Here is a 6,799-nt window from a genome sequence, read left to right as displayed (position 1 = left end):
CAGGTCGCCCTGCTCTGTTAGGTGGGGATGGTCTTCGTGGAGGAGAGTGAAAGGTTTGCACAGAGCTGAGAACTGCAGACAAGTCTCCTTCTCAGGAGTCTTTGAAGTGTGCCCCTGCCTTCAGCACTGTGTTAACAGCATACAGGTGTCAAGTAGGAATTGTCGCCACTGTTGGATGTTGGAGCGCTCACCCCGAAGTTGAAGGGATGCGGGATAGTTTCCAGGTCTTGTTGGGGATGGCGTCACCAGGCCACATTCAGAATTGTTGATTTCTTAGATTTGTGCGACTCAGGTTTTGGTTTAGATGACAGTGTCTCTGACACATGTTAAGGTGCTCAAAGCATTCTGGCACGTAATTGTTTGCCTTTGGAGACACGGGTTTACATGCCAGACAGGAAGTAAAGAACATTGTTCTGTATAGCTTTACTACTTCCAGAGGACGGTAACCCTCTCCTTCATTTTTGTGTTTTTTAATAGGCTGGTGTAGAGCAAGACACTAGCAGAAAGAGTTCTCATTTAAAACAGTTTCCCTTTATAACAGTTTAAAGGGTTTAAAGTCAGGGCAAAGTAAATCCTTGTTCATGCTGTGTTCTATTTGGAATTGTTTAGGGTCTCTTAGTGAAGGAAAGCACTGTCATATACCCCTTCCTGATTTGGGCCAGTATTAGAATCAATTAATAAATAATAACAGTAAGACTGTTAACTATTTTTTTCACCCCATAATAAAACATAATGAAAAGGCAGCATAGAGCAACCTTTAAGATCTAATTTATTGCTCAGACTTGGTAAGATGAAATAAAAGTATAGGGTCCAGAGACCTATTCTGCCCATAATACGGAGGGAGCTCAGGCAAGGAAGTTTCTCTTCTGGGCCTCAGTTTACCTATATGTAAATGGGGATGATGACAATCATCATGTACTGTTGTGAGGGTTAAATGAGATGCTGTAGGTAAAGTTCTTTGCCCAGTTTATTTTTTATTTCTTTTAAATCTGTTTTAATTTAGTCACAACTGTGCTTTCACGTATCTGTCAAGTTTACCACATATAATAGTGAGATAAACATGCTAATGAAGTCAGGCCGCCAGCACTTTCTGTAACCCTTCACTCTAGTAAAGAGCTTTGGAATAAATGGGAAATTTTTTTTATTATAATTTAATTATAAATTAACTATATATTTATTTATTTATTTTATTTTCTTGTTTAGACAGTAAGCAATCCTTTAGTTACCACCACAGCTGCCCCTCTGTTACTATCCTAGTAGATGTAGCATTTTATGATTTAGGACCAGAAAAATCACATTTCACAACTGAAAAATATTTGTTTTAAGGGCTCTGGTGTCTACCTGTATGGAAACAAAAAATAGAGGTGTAAAGAAATAACATTTTTCTAAATTCTTATACATTCATTTGAAAAAGCCATATGGATATTAAATTCCAGGAAGACTAGGGGAAAACCTCTCATTGTCTTAAAATGAGTGTTTTGTGTGTTTCAACAGAAAATATTTCTCTGTGTTTTCTCCCTTATTGGAAGAAGACGGATGACGAATCCAGCAAGTTGTTTTTATTCACAGGGAAAAAGGAATAATGCACAGTTTTCCTTAGATGGTTTGTGTGTGTTCTGTTTTCTTCAGATGGTTTGTGTGTGTATGTTTTCAGCCTATAATGTAGCTCATTAAAACAGGCATGTTTTGAGAAATGACTTTATGTTCAAATTACTAGGTAAGAACTTGCAGTTAAATTTTGTCCAGTCTGTAGGGGTATCCAGACCTCCCTTCTTTGGTTGTGTTGAAGCCTGCATGACTTGTGGTTATTCCTGAATTAAGTAAATGAGAGGTTCCCAGGGAGTGGGTTTTAGGGTTATGAAGCAGAGTTTAGTTTAGAGCAATGACTTTCTCAGAAGTGCGTGTGTCATTGTGTTTGTCACTGGTGCATGTGGCAGCCTGGGTTGCTTGTGGATGTGTAGAGACCAGAGAGAAGAAGAAAGGGAAGCTGACCAAAGCTTGTCCTGCAGCAGTGGCTGGGGAGCTGGGCAGGAGCCTGCCTCCAACCCCCATCTCCTGGGACTGCTAACTCTGCTGGCAGCCGCTGAGGACAGTAGGCCTTGGGAATGGGTCAGTTAAGGGTTAAGGAGGGGGAGGAAGTGGCACTTCTTCTGTTCTGGAGAGGCAGGCTCCTTAATTCAAGAAGGTCAGTCCAGGGAGCCCCAACTATGGGAGTGGTGAGACAACAGCCACGATGAGGGAACTCGTAAGCTGGTCTGACCTGTGCTGAACTGACCCCAGTCCTCGAGGCAGGCCCCATTGTTCTCCAGTGGAAAATAGGTGGAAATAGTTTCATTGAAACCCATTTATCACCCTCTGGCTGCAGCGTCTCTTTCCCGACAAAGCCTGGTGTGTTTACACTGATCACCAACAGGAGAGAGTGTGACAGTGGCTCTTCCTCACTGAGTGAACTCAGGTTGTGTAGGTTTCAAAGCAGGTGGGTTTGTGAATGTGAAGTGCCCTGGTGCTTAGTACGCTTCCTCCTGAATCACGGCCAGCGTCATTATAGTGATGGGTGCCCTCACCGCTCGGACAGCTCAGTTTGTGGAAAGCCATGCTCTCCTGGCTCTCCGGGTCCCCTGGTCTAAATGTGTCTGTTAGTGTCTGGTCTGGCTGACTTTGTACTTTGCTATTTCTCTGCTTCCATTCATTCTTGTGGCTTTTCATAGAATACTAGGATGAAGTCCACTTTACATTCTTCATGGAGATAGAACAGTCTGTCTGAAAGTTCTTTATTACACAATGAAAAATAAACTTAGGTGAAATACTTATTTTAAAACCTTCTATGTGTACAGGGTTTCCCACCCTCACCTCAGGCTTATTTCCACAGTGATAGTTCTTGTTCATATTAGGTCTCTACCAGCAAAACTGCAAAAGAGCAGTTGGTATAACTTATTTAAAACAAAAAACTAGAGTAAACAAAATGAAGGAACCTGTTGGACTCCTTTGTGAAATCTAATTTGAGCTATATCAGGTTGCTTTCTATGCTATGGTAATAACTAATAACCTTTTTTTAACTTAAAGTGTTACAAAGCCAGTGGGAAAAACATTTTTTATTTGAACTCCTAGGAAATGTTTAAAGTAGTTAACCTAATTGTTAGTTTTGTTTTCACATCAACATACTGCCTCATCAAGTTTATTCTTCTAAATTGTTCCTTCTCCTTTTCTGAGTACTGACATAATTGTGAGAAAATTCAGAAGAAAAATCTCCAGAAATATGTATGCAGTTATTTTATCTTTTTATTTTTTAATAGTTCAAATAAACTGTGACTGATAACAGAAGATTCATCTGTTCCGTTGTATCCTTCCTTTTGAACATTTGCAGTGTTCTACCTGTGGTCTTCTCCTGCTGTTGTCTCCTTGTTGCAAAGCAGCAGTCACTTGTACTCAGGTTGGAAGTGTTTTTCTATTCATTGCATCTTGCCGAATACCTCCCAGTAAACTTCTGGCTGAGATCTGCAGTGTTGCTAGTCCCAGTTAAAACTGTCTCCAGGGATGCCTTTGTTTCTTCTTACTGTAGCAGGAGAGCTCTCAGGTGATGAAGATAAACGTTCAGCTCATGGTCGTATCTGAGATTATTCTGTACAATTCATTGTTAAGCATACGGAATCAGTTGTAGTTTAAGGTGATGGCTCTTCTGGCTGATGCAATGTAGAGAATACTATTTTTTCACTTCGGTTCTTCAAATTAAGAATTCCTTTGTGATTCATTTCAGTATAAACTTGACTTTGTTTCATAGCTCAGTTTTTCATTAATTTCATAACAATTATATCTGAAAGCAGATTTGGCAAAATATTTCTGAAAGATTGTTTCATTATTCACATTACCTGGTATAAAGTCCAAAGGAACAGTATTCAAGAAGATTGCTGGTAATTGCAATATGCTTTTTTTTTTTTAACATTTTTTAATTGAGTAATAGTCATTTTACAATGTTGTGTCAAATTCCAGTGTAGAGCACAAATTTTCACTTATACATGAACATATATATATATTCATTGTCATTTTTTTCTCTGTGAGCTACCACAAGATCTTGTGTATATTTCCCTGTGCTATACAGTATAATCTTATTTATCTATTCTACATTTTAAAATCCCAGTCTGTCCCTTCACACCCCCTGCCCCCTTGGCAACCACAAGTTTGTATTCTATGTCTATGAGTCTGTTCTGTATTTATTTATTTTTTTTCGCTTCCACATATGAGTGATCTCATATGGTATTTTTCTTTCTCTTTCTGGCTTACTTCACTTAGAATGGCATGCTCCAGGAACATCCATGTTGCTGCAAATGGTGTCATGTTGTCACTTTCATGGCTAAATAGTATTCCATTGTATAAATGTACCACACCTTCTTTATCCAGTCATCTGTTGATGGACATTTAGGCTGTCTCCATGTCTTGCCTGTTGTAAATAGTGCTGCTATGAACATTGGGGTGCAGGTGTCATCCTGAAGTAGGGTTCCTTCTGGATATAAGCCCAGGAGTGGGATTCCTGGGTCACATGGTAAGTCTATTCCTAGTCTTTTGAGGAATCTCCATACTGTTTTCCACAGTGGCTTTCCTTGCTTCCTTCTCCCACTCCTAATGATTTAGATATCTTCTTTTACAATTTTGTGTTTATTCTTTTTGTAGTTCATGGTAGTTATCACCTTTCCAGTTCTGAGTTTCTCATTTTTGTAGCATCTTGCTTCTTTTCTATTTAAAGTAGACCTGTCAATATTTCTTTTAGCATGGATTTAGTGTTGCTAAACTCTTTTAGGTTTTGCTTGTCTGTGAAGTTCTTTATCTCTCCTTCTATTCTAAAGGATATCCTTGCTGGATAGAGTATCCTAGGCTGCATCTTTTTTTCATTCAGGACTTTGAAAATATCTTGCCACTCCCTTCTAGCCTGTAGTGTTTGTGTAGAGAAATCAGCTGAGAGCCTTATGGGGGTTCCCTTGTAACTCACTCTGTTTTTCTTTTGCTGCCTTTAGGATCATTTCTTCATCCTTGACTCTGGCCATCTTAATTATGATATGTCTTGATGTGGGTCTGTTTGGGTTCTTCCTGTTTGGGACCCTCTGAGCCTCCTGTACTTGGATATCTGATTCCTTCTTTAGGTTTGGGAAGTTTTCAGTCATGATTTCTTCAAATACCTTTTCAATCCCTTTTGTTCTTTCTTCCCTGTCTGGAACCCCCATTATGCATAGATTGTCATGCTTTATATTATCCCATAGGTCCCTTATATTGTTTTCATTGTTTTTTTATTTGTTTTTCTCTCAGCTGTTCTGATTGGGTGCTTTCTGTTGTCCTGTCTTCTAGGTCACTTATTCGTTCCTCTGCATTATCTAGCCTGCTTTGTACAGCCTTTAGATTAGCTCTCATCTCAGCCAATGGGTTTACCAGTTATCTACTTGGTTCTTCTTTATAGCTTCTATTTCAGTTTTGACATATTTTATATCTCTAAACACTATTTCTTTTATTTCCTTCAGTACTTTAATCACTCCTTTTTTGAAATCTTGATCTAGTAGGCCATCAATGTTTATTTCCTTGGTCATGCTTTCAGGGGATTTCTCTTGATCTTTTAATTGGGCGTGGTTCCTCTGCTTCTTCATGTTGCTCATATCTCTCTGGTACCAGTGGGCAGGCGGGTCACACCCCTTCCCAATGTCACAGTCAGATGCTGTACTCAGGCGAGACAAGTGGGCAGATCACGCCCCCTCCCAGCACCGAGGTCAGGTGCTGCATTCCTGCCAGGAAAGCGGGTGGCCGCCCACCTCTCCCAGTGTGGGTTGCTCTGCTGCTCTGTGCAGCTGCCCACTCCACCTCTGGTTGGTGCTCCATAGGTAGGCTCGAGGAAGACTGTGAAACAGCCCCACCCCTGCTCTGTGCCAAATCTTAGCTTCTTGTTTGTCTTGGCAGTGTGAGTTCTCTGAGGTGCCAGGGAAAAAGGATCCTATCTACCTCGGGCTGTAAATAAGTCTCAGTCCTACCTAGGAGGTTGTGGAACACCCTGGGGGTGCAGATTCAGGCCTTGGCCCCACACCTGCCCGGGCACTGCCCACAGGAGGATATGGCAGCAGCCTCTCTTCTCAAGAGTAGGTCCAGTAATGGCTCTGCGGGTCTGAGGAGACAAAGGATACGGCGCCCCTCCCCTCAGGGCACACCAACCTTGTTACTTTGCTTTTTTCACAATTTATGGGGGACTGAGGTTGTTGTGCTCTGTATCCCCTCCCAGCCACAGTGCGCAGCACCCTGCAGTACCCCCAGGGCTGCATCAATGCTGCTGCCCCAGTCCTCTGCCTGGCTTGGGCAGCCTGTCCCAGCCCCCAGCTGCTGGCTAGCTTCTCGGGCTGGGTGTCGTGGGGACCCTTTGTGCCCATTTAACTTAGTTCTGTCTGTCAAGGGGTGCTCAGGGCGATCTAAGCCTCGGTGGCTCTCCCTCAGTCCTGCTGGCCTCTCCATTGGAGAGGGGGAGGTTCAGCAAATGAGTGCTATTCCTCTTTTGCCGCTCCCTCCCCTCAGGACCAATCCCGCACTGTTTTGCCTTTTCTTCCTTCTTTTTTCCTTTTCTTCTACAAGATTTTTGGTGTCTTTGTCTTTTGAAGAGGACGATGTTCTGTTGGAGTTCCGCAGGTTCTCTGGTTGGCTGAGTGGGTCCGTAGATGTGAGTTTTGGTGTATTTGTGGGAGAGGGTGAGCTACAAGTGTCCTTCTACTCCACCATCTTGTTTCTCTCTCTGCAACTATGCTTTAAAGCTAAGAATAGAGCAGCAATAAGTTGCCTG

The sequence above is a fragment of the Camelus ferus genome, chromosome 35 (assembly GCF_009834535.1).
Source record: "Camelus ferus isolate YT-003-E chromosome 35, BCGSAC_Cfer_1.0, whole genome shotgun sequence".
NCBI classification, from domain to species: Eukaryota; Metazoa; Chordata; class Mammalia; order Artiodactyla; family Camelidae; genus Camelus; species Camelus ferus.
The sequence above is the reverse complement of the archived record's forward strand: the minus strand, read 5'-3'. Positions refer to the sequence as shown.